The 17,232-nt window shown below is 41.8% G+C and overlaps 1 protein-coding gene across 1 annotated transcript in view; it reads right to left on the bottom strand.

Moving 5' to 3' along the window:
* The window catches only part of roraa (RAR-related orphan receptor A, paralog a), a 181,274-nt gene that overhangs the window by 57,182 nt on the left and 106,860 nt on the right, over positions 1 to 17,232 (bottom strand). The window lies entirely within an intron of this gene.

Here is a 17,232-nt window from a genome sequence, read left to right as displayed (position 1 = left end):
TGTGAAGCCACAGAAGAAGCTTTTTAAAGTGCAATAACAACGATGGCCACTGGGGGATGGCTCCAAAACACTCAACTTTTCTCATGAAATAGCACAAAAATACATTTCCTTCAAACATTATGATGCCATTAGCTTAATAAACTCCTGCTGATCAGTGTGCTGCTAGTCCTTTGGATAATTGATGAAGTAGATATTTGGTAACAAAAATACCCCTTTGTATCCAGTCAGGTTTCAAGTTTTACTCTACAGCTTCACCCAAGTGTTCAAAACAGTGAAATACTGAACTCAAGGCTTGTAAACTGCATGTTCGTGGTTCTTTTCCAATTTCAATATAATATGTGCCACAATACCTTTTTTACTTCTTTTCTTGCAGTCTAGAGTGAGAAAAAAAGTGAGAAAACATATAAAATGCAGTGATTGGATTAGTATTAAAACTGTGGGTAAGAAGTGGCCAGTCTGACCAGTGTCAGACTTAGCTTAGGTGGACGCGTAGCTCGATGCTTTCAGTCTAATGCCTGCCGTCACCCTTTCAGGTGGCATCCCATCCAACTCACCACTTTGGATTATGCTGTGGCTCAAGCTCTTATTCCTGTTTGCAACATTGGTTTGAAGCCCGGGAGCCTAGTGTGGACAAATGCAAAGCCAGCTGAGGTCCCCTGCGGCCCATTGGATGCTCATGCTTTGGAGGGCGATAACAGAACACACTAATAGATCCCACTTGTCATGCGGAAGCAATGGCTAATTTTTCTACAGCTTGCATTTGAAACTCGGGGGACGGCAAGTTGACATGATTCAATAACTCTCTGTGAAAAAGGCATCTGGCCAGAGATAACAATGTTTCAGACACGTTTGAGGGGAAACGAGTCAAAGAGCAACGAGGGGGAAAACAAATAAGCCCTTCAGTCTCCTATACACATACACAGAGAAAGCCATAAATGATATCAACTCCACTGAGCAGAAAGAAGGGAAAACAGTTACTTTGGGGCTGGCAGTCTGTGATGTAGCCAAAGCATAATTTCAGGGCTCAGGGCAAAACGCTTTTGTTGGTCCAACTGTGGCATTATGCAAGGAGAAATTAAATTGTAATCCAGTCTTAATTCAACACTTCAATGAAATGACAATAAAGCTACCTGGAGATGATGGTCCATTAAAGACCAATAGGGTCAAGGTGCTGCAACACAAGGCAGCTGTAAAAGACTCCATGAAGCAGTTAACTGGCTCTCTGTTTTGATGGCAAAAACAACCTCACAAAATACAGCTGGGGCACTTAGTGTAAACTGTACAAGATGGAAATAAGCAAATATACAGACTTTTCTTGGATTTCTGTCAGACCACATGCAGACACACAAAACAGAAATCCTCAACGAACACTTTTTTAACCGGAATCATTTAGATAAAAGATAATATTTCAAGTGATGAGTATTCCATGCCAAGGTAATTGTATAACATATAGAGAGTGCAAATTAAATTAATGAACATTTTGAAAATACTGCCTGTAGCTTACATCTGTCACCCTCTGAACTGTTAGCAAAAGTGTACTTGTCTGACCAGAGACCTTAAGACTGAAAACTACACTTTGCTTTGTGAATTATTCAGAGGAAATGAAAGGCAGTTAGTGTGAGGCTATGTACAGTTTATGCATATGCTCTTTCCAAGGTTAGCCACACAAACCACACTCTTGTTATTTGCTCCTACAACGTCAAAGTGATGGAGCAACTATTGATAAGTCACTGATACTTGAAGTTCAGCTCAACACAAAAGATGTGTAGATGACTGATAATTGTTCCTTTATTGCATTTCTTTTTACTGAGCTTGCGCTGAAGGCAAACCATTACCTTGCTAAAAGGAATTTCTAATACAAGTGGGGTAAAAACAGGTTTAATATCTGTACCCAAAGGTACAGGTGTCAAAAAAGTACCCAGTATGGTACAGAAAAGGTCCAAATGATAATTATTATGGACCTTTCTTTAATGTTAAAGGTTCAAAGTTATAACTGGCAGCTAAGGGTATATAATTGTACCTTTAGAAACCTGAAGGTATACGCAAATATATTGTATAAAGACCTATTACGTTATTCAGATGTTGATTTATTTAAATGTAGATCATTTATTAGTTTACACAGTGAAAAGTTTCTACTTGCCACTGCAGTTAGTACCCATTTTACTTTTTTTCTTTTTTTTTAAAAACTTTCTTCTTTAAAGCATTTGGACAGTTTAATTGTTGATATATTTTGTCATTCTTTGTGTTCCATCACTATCATTTGTTGTTCTATTGATCTATTGGTGTAAGCAGCACAGTGGTATGACATTCTCCCCATGCCTGTGTGGGTTCCTGCAGTTATTCTAGCTTCCTCCCACAATCCAAAAACATGTGTGTTATGTTGACTGGTGATTCAAAATTTACTGTGAGCACGTGTGTCTGTGTGTTAGCCCTGTGATGGACTGACTATTTGTCCAGGGTGTACTATTGCCCATTCCAACGACAGTTATCCACTAATCATATTAATACATTTTTTTTCAATCAATGCATAAAAATATGTGGGTTTTCTTTGAATTTAAGGGTGATTTTTTTATTTGTTTGTTTTTCGGCGAGATACAGTGCTTGTATCTTGTACTAAGGTGCAGCTGAAGCAGCAAATCATTTGTGTACGCCTTGATTTCTTATGTGTATGTAATCTACACAAACAAAATGCCTATTGTCCCATTAATGTGAACATATTCAATCTGAATGCTTTATAAAGTCCAGTATAAATAAAGAGAGTTAATGACTTTAAAGGTATAGTACCCTCAGGAATTTCGAGCATAAACAAACTGTTTTGTTTAAACAACTGCAGACAGCTTACAAAATATAGTGTGTATCCTTAGGGCCTCGAAATTGAATTAATTTTCTCCCTCCTGAAAACTTCCAAAGTTCTCTCAAGACCTGCGTTGTTTAAATTGTCCAGTGGTTGCCTTCTACTTCTTTTCCTTGTTCACATAACCAGCTGTTATTGATTTTTCCTGTTAAAGGATTGCAATATGCAAACATGACCTCTGCACTTCGCTGCACGGTGAGGGATATGTCCCCATGCTTTAATGTGCATGTCTGTCCTCATTCAAGTGTTACAGGAAATAGCTAAAGAAATACTTAAGAAACATCCCTGCTCAACGGCTTACCCAGTGGGTTTGTAAGTAAATCAACAAAATGCACAGGAAAAGACAACAACAGCAACAGGTATGTGACATTAAAAAAACACAGTAAAGTGTTTATTTAAATCAGGGTGTATGTGCATTGAAGACTGCACCAACTACTGTTCACCCTCCACCCACCAAATCCCAAACACCTACAAACAGGAAGACTATTTTCTTCTCTTTACCATAAGGTGGAGCGAGAAAAGCATTACTGCATTTTACAGTAGCAAAGTCTCACCTAGCCTGTTGCTATGCAGGTTAGACGAAGCAGTGGGGGTGGTAAGTGGGCCCACTTCACCCTCTGAGTGTCATTCAGAGCCCTGTGATTGGAGGTGGCAAGGAGAAGGGGCCACAAAGCCAATGAATGAGTCAGGCAGTGAGAAAGAAGGAGCCTGCTCTGGGCACTGACATTGGCAATGCCTGCCAGCTCCTGTCTTCTCCACTGGATGGCAGGTTCAGAGGTCAGTCTGGAGGTGAAGCTCTCCTTGGCTGACAAACAGGCTGCCATAAACATGCTTACAGCTTGAGGATCGCCTTTAGTAAACATCTCTGTGCATCGTGGGCATTAATAGAAATCAAAGGTAAAAGACAAGCCTGTAAGAAGTCTGTATGATGTTGAAGCTGAATTCTAATCTCTACATTACCATTTGTCACAATGGAAGGAGGGACAGTTGTCACTGTACGGCCTTTGATCAGTCATATTTTCCCTTGCATCTGTAAACAATTAAGCAAATCTTCTCATGCGACGTGGAGAAAGAGAGGTGCTATGAAGGCGACTTGAGGTTAACCTCCACCACAACTGTCTGCAGGGGGGCATACATCCTGTAAACATGCCATTTAGACTGGAGGATATTGTGTCTGAGGTTTGGCAGCCTCACTGCTGCAGCCGGCTGTGAAGCAAGGTGCCATCGCAGACGACTCAAAGTGACAGCACTGTAATGAAGTCTGAGGCGCACGGCAGGCTGTACGTCATAATTTCAGGTTCTTTAAAGCCTGACAGGGAATGATTATCATGGATAGTTATTGTCACCCTGCCTCCCTGGTAGACGATGCGTGCTCTGGGGTTGTTGCACCGTGACATTCAAAGTTACAGTCTCCTTCATATAATGGAGCTGTCCTCTCAGCACGCTAATGGGAGCGATCCATTTAACCTGTGCCAGAAACACACAGACGAGGAAGTTCCTAATGCGAGGCCTCTCCCGTGGGGACGTCACACTCCCCCCCTAGCTGCTCCCTTCCTGCTGCTTGATTCATTGACTGGCGCTCCTCACTTATCCTCATTCACTGCTCAGTCTGGGGAGACAGGGAGGCTTGCTTCCTGCTGCCTGCTCCACATGCCACCGCTCCACGCCCACCGCACACAAGGACATAGCCAGCGCAACAGACCCAATTGCGGGAAGAGCCAATGTGGGTCCAGTGAGGGACTGGCTAGACACCTACTGGAGTTACGGGTCAATGACGTAGGCCTTGGGAATGTTAACAGTACCCATTTTCCACAGTTAATTAGTTAATAAGGCCTTTCAGATAGAAAAAAAAATCTGACAATAATGGAGCGTTTGCTTATTGTCTTAATGATTGCAGTTGTATGGGACTGTTAATCTAAGGCTACTCCTTAGGTTGTTGGTTAGTAATAGTGGGGAAGTCGAAGTCATCTTAAGAATGATAGATGCAGCCAAATTCAGTAATCCATCATTGACTGCTGCTGCCTGTCTGACTTACAAATTACAGCAACATTTATGAGAAAATAATTACAAAATAATTAGAGGGAATTAATGTTTTTCGTCCAGGTCATCAAAAAAATCTAATAAAGGAGCTTTATTTATCTAGGAAGCACCTTCCGAGTGTTGTCCAAATTAAGGTTTGAAAGAAACTAGAAAAATTACAATGTGAGTTATTCAGAAAGCGTTGCAGAAATTCATTTATCTATCAAATAAATCTAAAAAGAAGTTGGTGAAGCAGTAGACAGTATATGGTAATGTTACAGAGTAAAGATTCAGTCTTATACAATTGCTCTTGCTATGATGCTCATCTGATCAAAAGTCATCAGATATGATCTGATCCAAGGACCTCTGTGTTGTTCTTTGGCAGTCTTTGTAAAGGTCAAGTTTACTACACAAAGTCATTTACACAATCCTCCCTTTTGCTGTGACACACTTAGCTTTATTAGCTATTACACAGTTATAAACTATATATGCAAAAAATTGAATGATTAAAAAAGCACAATGATTCTAATCAGCTGCCCCCTAATATACTAAAACACTTAATCCATGGAGAGGCCAACTCTCTGGGGAGGCTCAAAGAAAAATGACTTCTTTGTCTCCAGGCGCTGTTATTTCTGGTCATTTCTAATTGGTTTTAACTAAAAGCAACCACTGTGAGACTCCACAGGTTACTTCAATGCATCGCTATGGAATTGTCTGCAAATAGAAGATATACATCCAAATTAGTTTTAGAGGACACCACAAGTGTCTTTCAGAAGACAAAAGTAGAAAGGTCAGGAAAAAATAAAAGGATACATGCCTTGCTGAAAGAGGCAAGAAGGTGGAGGGTCCCACCGGAAGAGCGACATTATCAGGGTGACCCTGAAATCACAGAAGCCCTGGCTGTCTTGAGGCTCCATGTCACATGCACCTCGACCCCTACAAATGTCTCCCAGGCTCATGTACAACATCTTTCCCAACGCAGTTCTGCATTGCTGGGCCCGCGAGTCTCCAGGTGAGTCCTCAGCGCTGTTTGGTGGCTCGTGAATTATACATTGCAGCAGAGGAATTGACGTGGCCCAGGAGGGCCGAAAAACAGCAGGCATGGCTGGAAGGCAGAGTGAAGACTCTGACGGAATTTTAATTGTACCACAGGGAACACTGCAATAAGTGCTATTGTTATTGGGAAGACATTGCTGCACAGGTTCACTTAGCTGAGAGCTTATAAATGACTCGGTTGGACAACGTTCAAGACTGTACTGTGGCATCAACCCAACAATTAATGACTATTCAGAGACTGACAATTTATTACACTGTATTGTCTTTGTGCAGCAAGAGACATTCAGAGTGACTAAAAACTAAACAAGGAAGCACTCATTCGGAGGTCACTGAGGCAATCCATTCAGATAAACAGTTTTTGTGATTAAGTGCAGTATTGCAGGTGAAAAGGGGGAATGGTTGGGTTTCTGCTGCTCTAGTGTTGTTCATTTTGATCTTGGCTCTAGCTGTATTATACAGTAATACTCCTGTGAGAGTGATCTGGTCCCAGGGGGTATGATATGATGCAGGAAGGCCCTGGGCGATGGTCAAAGACAGGCCAGGAGCACAAGCTGGCCTTTGTGCACTCTCTGCGCTGGCGGTTCCCAGCCCAGCAGTAATCTCCTGATGATCCGGCCTCAACAACACATGAAACCCAATAGCCTCACAGGCTGCACCATAAATAAAGACAAGCCGCATTCAGCAGACCACCTTGGCTTATTTTACTGTTACTGAGCAACACTGAACAGCATGGACAGACCTCCGCTGTCTGTGTTTACACACTTCAATAGAAAGATTTTAAGTAAGAAGGCAATTTATTTCAAATGGTGTTATTACATGACAGCATCCTGCAGACCTTTCTGAATTTTCTATTTACACAATCTATATATAGAGCCCGACCCTAACATTTATAGTGCTGAGGTCAGTGGGCTCTGCCTGTGTAGTAGACAACAGTAACATTCCTCAGAAACAACTATTTCTATGCACATTACGATAACTTAGTCCTGCACAGGTTGAACACTGAAGAGGAGATACAATTACCAGCAGCTCCTGGGGCAAACACTTCAATTATGTAATTTTTACAATAATGAGTTGTAAGTGTTATACAGCTGGCCAATGGAGATGAACCCCCTTGGGTTAACCTATTCAGAGGAGTTGAAATTTTCATGATACGCAACATACTGCACTTCAATAAAGATCATCTCAAATCTACTGTTTACTTGAAATTGCATGTTGTCTCTTGATTTTTTTTTCTGTTTGGTTTCACTGCGCGCTTGCAAAGGATGATTCACAGGCCACCTACATCAGGAAACCACAGTGGTGGACTGCTTTTGCCAAAGTTTAGTTTGTCATTTTAACAGATGAGACACTGTTCAAGATTTGTTTAGTTGACTCCCATGTGCCCAAGCGGCTTTCACATCATCTCAAGAACAGCAGTTGTAAAAGATGGGATTATAATAGCCGAGTTGATATGTGCTCTGACAGTTAGTGACAGTTTGTAACCATAGTAGCCCGGGTTTGTCAATAGACTGTACACACAGACCTGTCTGTATAATCACCTGGGGGCGTAAGAGGAGTAGAGCTTTGATGACAAACTAATGTCAGCTAATATCAGTTCTATAAAGGCTGAGTCAGAAATACAGGAAACCTTTCATTACCATCACTCATTCAGGCTCAATTCTCATCCAAGAAAGTACAGTACAGAACACTGGTCTAATGAACAAGGGTCTACGGGGAAGGATCAGTCTATGAGAGTGTGTTGGAAGTTAAGGTCCCACAACAGTGGACTCGTGGCTCTGCTGATAAGGACTTGGCTGTAATTGCTCAAAGGGGAGGGAACTGCAGCCCCATTAGGTCTGGTCTAAGCACTTGCCAATAAGCCAAACTGCCCCTCTGAAGCCTCGCATGTAATGAAAACTTCCTCGGAGATGAATTACATATCTGTCAATCCACTAATTAATATCATGGACTTGTCGTTTTTGCTTCTCTGCAGTAACGAACTGAGTCGGAGAGATGGGGATTGAGGTATCTGAGGCGCAGTAAGACATAAGGGAAGCAAAAGCAGAGGCAAACTAGCAAGCACACTGCTACTGTGATTCACTGCATTCATGGTTGGCACTTAGTGCAGCATCTATTTTTCATGTATTTCATAATTAAAACCTGCAAGTTCTGTAAGCCCTCCATGCTCTATCTAGATCAAAGGTAGTCCCATTAGCAGGGAGTTCATCAGCGGAGCCACTCCTCCATTTTCAGGCAGAAGTGCCATGCTTAAAGCACAAATATCCCGTAATTACACACAAGTGTGATAAAGGGACAGCCATGGAGCTGGACTATGATTAATAGAACACAGATCACAGTTTCCTCCTCCTTTTTCAAAGCTAACACAACAGAAGACTTTACACACGAGGATAACCCATGCGTAGCAGATAAAGAGGCTGATGGAAGACTGAATACATATTTCACACATTGCCCCTTGTGGTGCAGGTGGAGTGCGCTTCAGTTTGTTGCCTTCTCCCTCCCCACTGCATTCTCTATGTAAATGTAATCGGAGGATAACACGGGATAAAGCTCTGCATAGCAGAGACATGATGCCTCCCTTCTGCGGGGATAGAGGGATACAAATCTACCTCATATGGAGTAATGAGTAAGCTATGTTGAGTTATTTATTTGTCTCATTGACTCGTGGGTAACTTGACGCCCCAGGAAGCACCTGTCTGGATGATCAAATACCTTTCACTAAAATGTAACGGAGACAGGTGATAAACTTCTGAAATGTGTCTGCTCGTTGTGCTAAAGAGGAGACAGGATATGCAGATATCTAGAGTTTCCTACCCTTTTTGATGTGTGACCCCTTGAAACAAACGTTAAATCTACCAGCGAGCAATGTCCACAGGTTGCATTTTGTTGCTCCATCCCTTTGAGAGTTAAGTTTTGTTTTCATGTTTTATTCTGTCTGGCAGTCAGCAAAACTTTGTAAAATGTAGCCAGCCAAATTTGATGAAACATGACAGAGGGGGCCATGACCATAGTAGAAGATGCACTTTTCGATTGATCATTTTAGCTGAGAGAACCACTCCCCTTCCTTTGTTTTGAATAGGATCTTTTTATATTTGTTTATTTGTCGTTAAATTATCCAGTATTATAACAAAGGAAAAGGAAAAATCTGAGTATTTTCTGTCAAGAATAGTATTACGTTGTTACATTATAAAGCATATTGTTTTTAGTGTTATACTTTTGTTCAAAATAGAATACATTTTAAGGCGATGTACTGTTACTGCAACATGTCATGAAGTAATCTGAAGAGAGTATAATTAGAAATACTAGTGTTTGCATACTCCCAGGCATAGCAGTTGTTTTCTCACAGCCTCTAAATGAAAGCATAAAAAAACTTCTTCACTCTTGAGCAAAGTTAGCAGCAGGGAGAAAGCTGATAAATTTCCTCTAGGCTTATGAGGTCAGTCACAGTTCACATTACAAACGCCCAACACAAACAACTGGTTGAGTAACAGGATGCGCTGTCTGTATGCGTTGTTTAGAACAATCCCTATTAGACAAACTCTCCGACTGTTGATGCATTCCAGTAACTTTGTAGAATTTTTCACATTCAATGTATATTTTTTTATCATCTTCCCATCAGCCGTCTTCCCTGTGATGCGCCCGACCGGACGCACGCAGAGCATATAGAATACACAAATACAAGACACACATACCAGACATCTCCAACACATGCACAAACAGCCTAATGACAGTGCATTCACAAAGTCAAGAGGGGTGTGAGGTGAAGTCTGGGACCACATCTATACAGCAACCACAGCCATACATTCTCAGCTTGCAAACATACATTCTCAGCTAAAAAGCTTGCAGCCGTGGCCAGCAGTAATAATTAATAGCATACTCTATAAGCATTCCATTAGGTGCAAGCAGCTGTCATAAACATCTTAATTAATTTACAAAGCAAGCAACTAGGGAATTATGGCGACGTAAAAATCTGCTTCCCTCTGCCGCTCCATAGCACTGGAACAGATCGGGCTTTTAAATTTTTAAACACGCCTTTCATGTTCTCTAGAGCACTAAAAAGCCTTTGAACAGTCAGCTTGTTAGGAGATGCACCTAGCAGCCCAATACCTACGGGTCGTCTTGCTATTCTTTTCATACAGTGACAAGAGATTTTGGGCTTCTCTTTGCTGCTCCGGCTTGACTCAAGGAATCTCCCTCTCCCTGGCATTTTCTTTGTCACTGTGATTTCACTGCACAATGTTTTTCTGTGAGGCTCTCCATCTGAGCTCTCTTTACCCATTTGTGTTATTTTGTGTTATTTTATTTTTTTTCATGGAGAAAAGGGACAAACATTTACAGGCAAGACACTGATGAGATCAAGAGCTTTTAAGCATTATCCTTAAGTCACAGCGACATGGTTTATTTGAAATGTGACAAGCAGAGGCAAAGACAAAAACCTCACACAGTGTGCTTTTTGAAGGGAGGGCATCCTCTTGAGATTACAAGATGGTGCAGCCGAGGGAAGTCTCTCTCGCACCACACTGTAATCTGGATGCTACTGTGCAAAAGCAAGGGTCAGAGTGCTGTGGTGCAAACTCTCCTCTTTACCTGCTCTCACTCAGAGAGGGAAAGATTAGACTGGCCACCCCATTATATGAGAAGGGCTTAAGAGCATTTCCACTTTCAGAGCTAGAGTATCAGCAGCTTCCGACACTAAGCGGGGCTGACCCATCATTTTGGAGGGCATTGAGCGGAGAATATCAGCTCTCCTCCAAGCAATACCGTTAAGTCTGGTGTGAATTTTTTTTTTCCTGACCACCACAGTTTTTTTTTTAAATATGCAAAACTATGAGGCAAGGGTGCATATGTTTGGTTATTCTGTTAATAAAACAGGACCAACACACTTTTCCGGCATAAATTAACTATCAACAGCTATGATTCAGTTTGACTATGTATTACATCTCGAATGTGCCATTTACCAAGCAGATATAGAATTTTAATGTGCCCATTACTCCCTGATGATAGCTTGGCATCACATATCCTTTTACTCCCCTTCTAACCTGTCTCCTTCTCCCCATCTCTCTCCATTTCAGCCCGTGCCATATTTGCTTAACCCCGCCAGTGTGACAGCACTCAATGCTAAAGCACTCCCAAGGCAGATGATCAAAGTCAGCAGTCAATTCGCATTACAATGCATTGATTTGATGTTTCCTAACCTCCCAGGCCTTTCTCTAATGCTGCCAAGGACCTTCAGGATATTTCCCAGAGTACCTCTTTTTCTTGACTTTTCTCCCTCTCGTCCTCTGTATGTTTGTGTCTAGAACTGAAAATTCATTCAACACGTTTTTTTTGGGTCATGTTCACATAAATTGAATGTATTTTGTTCCTCAAAAAAAAAAAAATTAAATTAAAATTGGTTTAAAAACAACAAACCTTTAGTTTCAGTAATTAAAAACTGAGCCTACCCGCTGCAAAAAAACACCTTCATTTTACAGTCTATTTTCAAGCCATCACCTCTTTCTCAAGAATTGTTAAAGAGTAAATCACTCCCTTGTTCTCATATACCACACTTCGTTTGTTCCTCATCACTTATTCATTTGCAATTCTTTACCGAGCTGGCTTCCATGCTTTAGTGACTACCATTTCCCTTTGAGGGGATGTTCGGAGCACGTCCATGTTTTATTCAATTATGAGAATCTAATATGGTGGAAAGGTGTGCATAGTGCTCACTCATAACCATGCATCATTTCTACACATATTGAATCTGTCTTTTTTTCTTTCTTGAAGCTTGAGTTCGCAGACTAAACTTGATGCATGCTATTGTTTATTGCCATTAAGCCCCATTTACCTTTGACATGAACAGAGGCCAAATTACCCAATCTGTGTATGACAAATCAATCTATAAGTGTCTGGCTTTTGGAGGGAGTAGAGTTGCTTTGTTTGTTTTGCATTGAGAAGTTGTCAAAACGTGTAAGCATCACTGACATGGCACAGTGACACACTGACCTACAAGCGCAAAGGAGAACTTTTTCTGCCTTAATAAACACACACACAAACATGCAGAAAAGAACAGTGGAGGGTGTAAAAGAGAGAATGAAAGAGTAATAAGAACCATTGATTTGTGTACAAGAGGCATTCCTTAAACAGCGTTAGTCATCATGGTCGTGTGCAGCAAGCTGGCTCTTTAATTATTCGTCAGAAGCCAGACAACTCAGTGCTGCGTGAAGAGCGCTTATTGATTTTCACTTGGCAGATGGGACACACTTACTCATGGCAATTCATACACTGTGTGGATGATCAGAAAGACAGAAATGCTACTTTTCCAGGGCAACAACAAAGCAAGTGCTAGAATTGGCTTAAAGGGCAGTTGGGAAGACATGTCAAACCACAAAGGTAAGAGAATCTGGTGGATTTTTCTGAAAGGTGAATGGCACCTGTTGTGATGCATCACCCTGAGAGGTCCCGCCCCCAAAGAGAGGAAGAGGGCCTGAGGGTGTGTCCACACATGTTGTCTGGTTCCCTGGTCCAGACCAAAGTAGAAATGAGTCCTGCTCCATTTGCCATCCCGATTCATTTTGATGTTCATACCGACATTCTCTTTCATGAAACCTAGATTTGTTTAACAAAAGATCTATGGATAAGATCACAGTTTGATCAGATGGCATTTCTGACATATTTCTTTGACGGAACTTACAAGCCTCCAAAACAGCGCATTCCCAGGATTGAAGTGACTATATAAGGTGGAAAAGCGGTTTTCTAGGCTGGTTGACCACACACACATTCACACAAAAATGAAAATCATTTACTGCAAAGAAACAGTGGATCTGGCACTTTTACCAAATTGTAATGAAGCACACAGCTCCTATGATGATAAAAATTAAATAAGTTGAAATAACAACACCGCAGGTTTGGATGTTGGTTTGTTTGCGTTCATATTTGAATCACGCCGCATCAGAGTTTATTTGGATGCTGACCTAGACCCAGAACCTGAGCCATCTCAGTCTGTTTGTTCTTCCTTAAATGATCTGAACAAATGGACCAAATGGATAAGGGTTTATTTTAATTGAACTAACCTTTTAAGTGTGAACACACTCTGAGCTATACTACCTTATTTAAAATGCACACATGGAACTAATGGAATTTCAAATAATAATGAAAACATAAAACACCTCTTTACAATCATAGAAACAAGCAGCAACTCCCACCATGTGTAAAGCTGCTGCTCCCGCTTGAGAAGTGACAAATTACCCACATTTTTGTTGCATAATTATGTGTAATTTTAACAATAGTTTATTAAATAAATGCAGTAATCGTTTATTCAGTGTGTCATAGTCTGTGTTTCTCTGCTAGGAACCAATGTGGAGGTGTGAGTGTGAAGAGCATGCAATTATCTGTACTTTTAAGCACCATAAGTTCAAAAATATGCCCAAAAGATGCACTTTTAAGAACAAGAAGCATATTTTAAGGACAAAAATCAAGAGGAAACAGACTAACAGATATTTAAAACTAAGGGCGTGGCTGCTTGATGCACTAATTCTGCTTTACCACATTAAAATATTCTAATTAAGTATCTAGTTAAATAATCCAACAGAAACAGAACATGTGCACAGGAAAGCTTTAGAGAAAAGGTCCATCTGTCTTTTTAGTGTGCCTTTTTTGGTGCCAACAGTTCATCTTCTGTGAAGTCTGTGTTTTAAAGTGCTACTCTATAGTTATTTTATGAGAAGGGCTACGCACAGAGCCAGAGCCTCATCTGAGCTGTGGAGGAAAAATTCCCCTGCATGGCTACACAAAACACAGACAGCACATTTAGAGATGTCAGCTCCTAACCAGAGAACAGTCAGCGAGGTGAACCCTCTAACCCCATGCATCTACCACGTCTAGCCAGGCTGCTCTGGAAACCCCTCTTAAAAATACATTTGAAAAACTGATGGAGTGGGTAAACCACGCTACAGGGCATGCCAGGCAGGCTAGTAGACTCGTATGTGCTCATGACCCTGGTTTGTGAAATGCCACTACTGTATGCCTCATCACTACACAACCCCCCCCCCCCCCCCCCCCCCCCTCCCCCTCTCTCTCTCACTTACATAATTTACACAAGCAAAGGGAGGGGAGAACAGAAAGAAAGGGGGTGGGGGGTGGATGAGCTACAGGGAGCTCACGTCCAATTGCGTTTGGCCATGTGGAGAGACAAACACGGCAGTATGAGGGGAGCTCATACCACAGCAGGATTTGATGACTACATGCTGAGACATCCCTACGACACGTTGATAGACAGTATGAGACCCCACCCCTCCCCTGCATTTACAAAGCCAAGCTGAATATACAGTAGATGCAACAAGAACAAGGCAGAGAGTCTGAGCACATTAGTGGTGCACTGATCCAAGACCATGGCATGGTTATTTATTAATCAGCTGAGCTTAGCTAACTGCCTGCTTAGATGAACAGCAAAAGCTTGTGCTACACTGCAGTAAGACAGCAAAACTGTCAACGCAAAACACACAATGCATTAACGTGAAAAACTGCTGTCAGCAAGTGCAATTAATATTTTTTCTCCTGTAAAATGTATTGCTTATCCATTAATATGCACAGAGAGTAAAATACAGTATCACAAGAATGAACCAACAATCTAAAGTGTTCTACTGTAAATATTTCTGTGCTTATTTGGCTAAAAAAACAAAACATTATTATGTGATCTAACGCAGATACAGTCAAAGTGTACAGCAAAGAAAGAATGCCCATTTGCACATCATCCATCTGCATGGGCGTCATCAGTGAGAGTTAAATCGTGTCAATGTTGACAGTAAATACAGTCTAACACACACAAAATCAACCTTTTCATGATGTACTTTTGGAGTCAATGGTACCACAACAGTGTGCGCTGACAATGTTTTTTTGCCAATTTCAACACCTCACAGTTGGGGTGTCAGCACATTGAAATGGTGTTGAGAAACATAGCCTTTTAACTGAGAAGAAACATCTCTTGGAGAAAAAAAGAAGAGAGGGGAAAAACAGAATGGGATGCAATTCTCCAGAGTGCATCCCCCCTCATGTCTCTTCCACTGTTTTTTTTGGCAGGCTGGGTAATACACAGGAAAGCACTGGCACACAATTCTCTCTACCTGAACACAAAAGGAAACATCTCAGCCTCGAGTTTGGGCTTCAGAGAGTAATAGGAGGCTTCCACATCACCACAGGGAAAATTATAGCTAGCATCTCTATTGGCTTACTGTGTTGATGTAAGCTTTATGGGCTGAAGTGGTTTTGCAAAGTTCTTCATTACTTCAGGAGGTGCTATGACTGTGCCACAAGGCATCTGAAAACATTTGGGGATCAGGCAAGAGAACAGGAGAGGCAGAGTGTGGTCATTACCAGACACTTCCTTTCATCATTTCTGAGACTACCTTGCACGTTTTCTCATCCCCCCTGACTCCTGCAGCACTGAGCTGGGAGAGCTAAAGCCCCTTGGACAGTTCATTTAGGATAATGCAGTGATGAGGGGGAGGAGGGGGTGGGGTTGTGCGAGTGCGTCTCTGTGCCACACTGTGCTTGATAAGTGTATCTTTTTTCAAAATGTCTCCTCTGCATTTCAAGCAAGATACAAACCATGCCACCAAAAACAAGAATAATTATTTTCATAACCTGCTGAAACATAAAACAGCAATCTAAAGTGCAGACATATAATTATTGTATGAATTCAAATGAACAACATGAAAAAGGACATTTCAAAGAAATTTTCACATAAAAAAAGATGGAACAGAAATTATCTAGGGGCTTTTTCCCCTTTCTTCAGACTTCAGAAAAGAGAAATTTATTTCTGCCTTCATCTCTAAATTGGATGCAATTTATTGCCTCTCCAAAGCTCATTTTTCACTGGCTTGCAGGATCCATGGGCCATGGCAGGCAATGCGTATCTGCCCGCCTCCCCTGGCCTCGGGTGCTAATATGTGGAAACTGGCCTGGGGATATGGAGCCCAACCAATGGAAGAGGAGGCAGAGGGACAGAGGAGAGAATCAATCCATAATCGCTGAGGAGTAGGCAGTCGGAGGAGAGAGGAGGAAGTTAAAAAAACAAAATCTTGGAGAAGACAGAAGGCAGTGTGTTTACCAGCAGACATTCGGGTGCTGTCAGCTGACTGCAAGAGCTCTGGGATATCAGAGAAAGAAAACTAAGTTATATAAACAGGCTGTTTAACAGCCAAGGAGAGAGGGTGAAAGAGACAGACAGAGAACAAGACAAGGACCAGAAAACAACATTGGCATTTAAAGTGACAGAGAAGACATGATCAAAGCAAAAACAAATATGGTACACTGAACTGCCTGCAGAGACACCAGACAGAGGCAGGTTATTGTCCAATGAGCAGAGATCTCTGGTGAGTAGTTTAGAATACAAGCAGCAAAAGATGTGAACAAAAGTCAGAGGTTACATCCATCATGCATGCATTACTTTGGTTCTCTTGTAAGCAATGCCTTCATGCCGCTATGGCGCATTAGTCTCCAGTTGCCCCCTGTACTGCTATGGTTTTGGGCTTTATCAAGCTCTACAGACTGTTATATCAGGTAGTTAAAGCTATACAGCAATCAAATACCCAAAGACTCTGCCTCTCCATTTTACTCCATCTCGGCTCACTCGTGAGCTACAACAAGCTCTGCACTTCATGTATATCTAGTTCAGTTATGTGGCTGACTATAATCTAACAAGTACATTTAAAGCCACATGTGCTTAAGATTCAAAATAAAGCCTTAACCTTAACCTTAATCTATTTTGCCTAGTGCCACACATGCTGGTCCGCCACACAGAAATTAAGTACAGTTACCTCAAGGTGCATTCTGTCCTGTGACCTTGCTGTTACACTTCTGCAGAGCAATGAATAACTATCACATTTCTTTGGCTGACAGCTGACACCAAGAGGCCCAGGTGATATACGAGACATGACAAGTGATTCTAATTAAATGTGGGGCTTGTGGATGTAAAGTGGCAGGAAGGGAACAAATCCTGTCCAGCCAGCGAGCGGCAAAGCGGCATGCCTCGCTCCAAACGAGATGAGCTGGGCTGTCAGGGCTGCCTCAGCTGTCCTGTAAACCTGGGCCCTGCTCCCTCGGGGTACTGACAGGTTTCAGCTGGAGGGGAGAAGGCACACTGCAAGCCTCCTGCTACTCCACAACAACAAACACATAACATACAAACAAGCTGATCTGATGCAAAGCTAAAGCCACGTGGACTATGAGCGTTTGTCATGTAACCATGTACTAACAAGGTACAAAGCAGGGCTGTCTGTTCCCTGAGCCCAAATGAAGCCAGCATAAATGCTTCAGCTCTGATGTGA

This window comes from Leuresthes tenuis, unplaced genomic scaffold (genome assembly GCF_036924035.1).
Source record: "Leuresthes tenuis unplaced genomic scaffold, fLeuTen1.0.hap1 SCAF_5, whole genome shotgun sequence".
Classification (NCBI taxonomy): domain Eukaryota; kingdom Metazoa; phylum Chordata; class Actinopteri; order Atheriniformes; family Atherinopsidae; genus Leuresthes; species Leuresthes tenuis.
The sequence above is the reverse complement of the archived record's forward strand: the minus strand, read 5'-3'. Positions and strand labels throughout refer to the sequence as shown.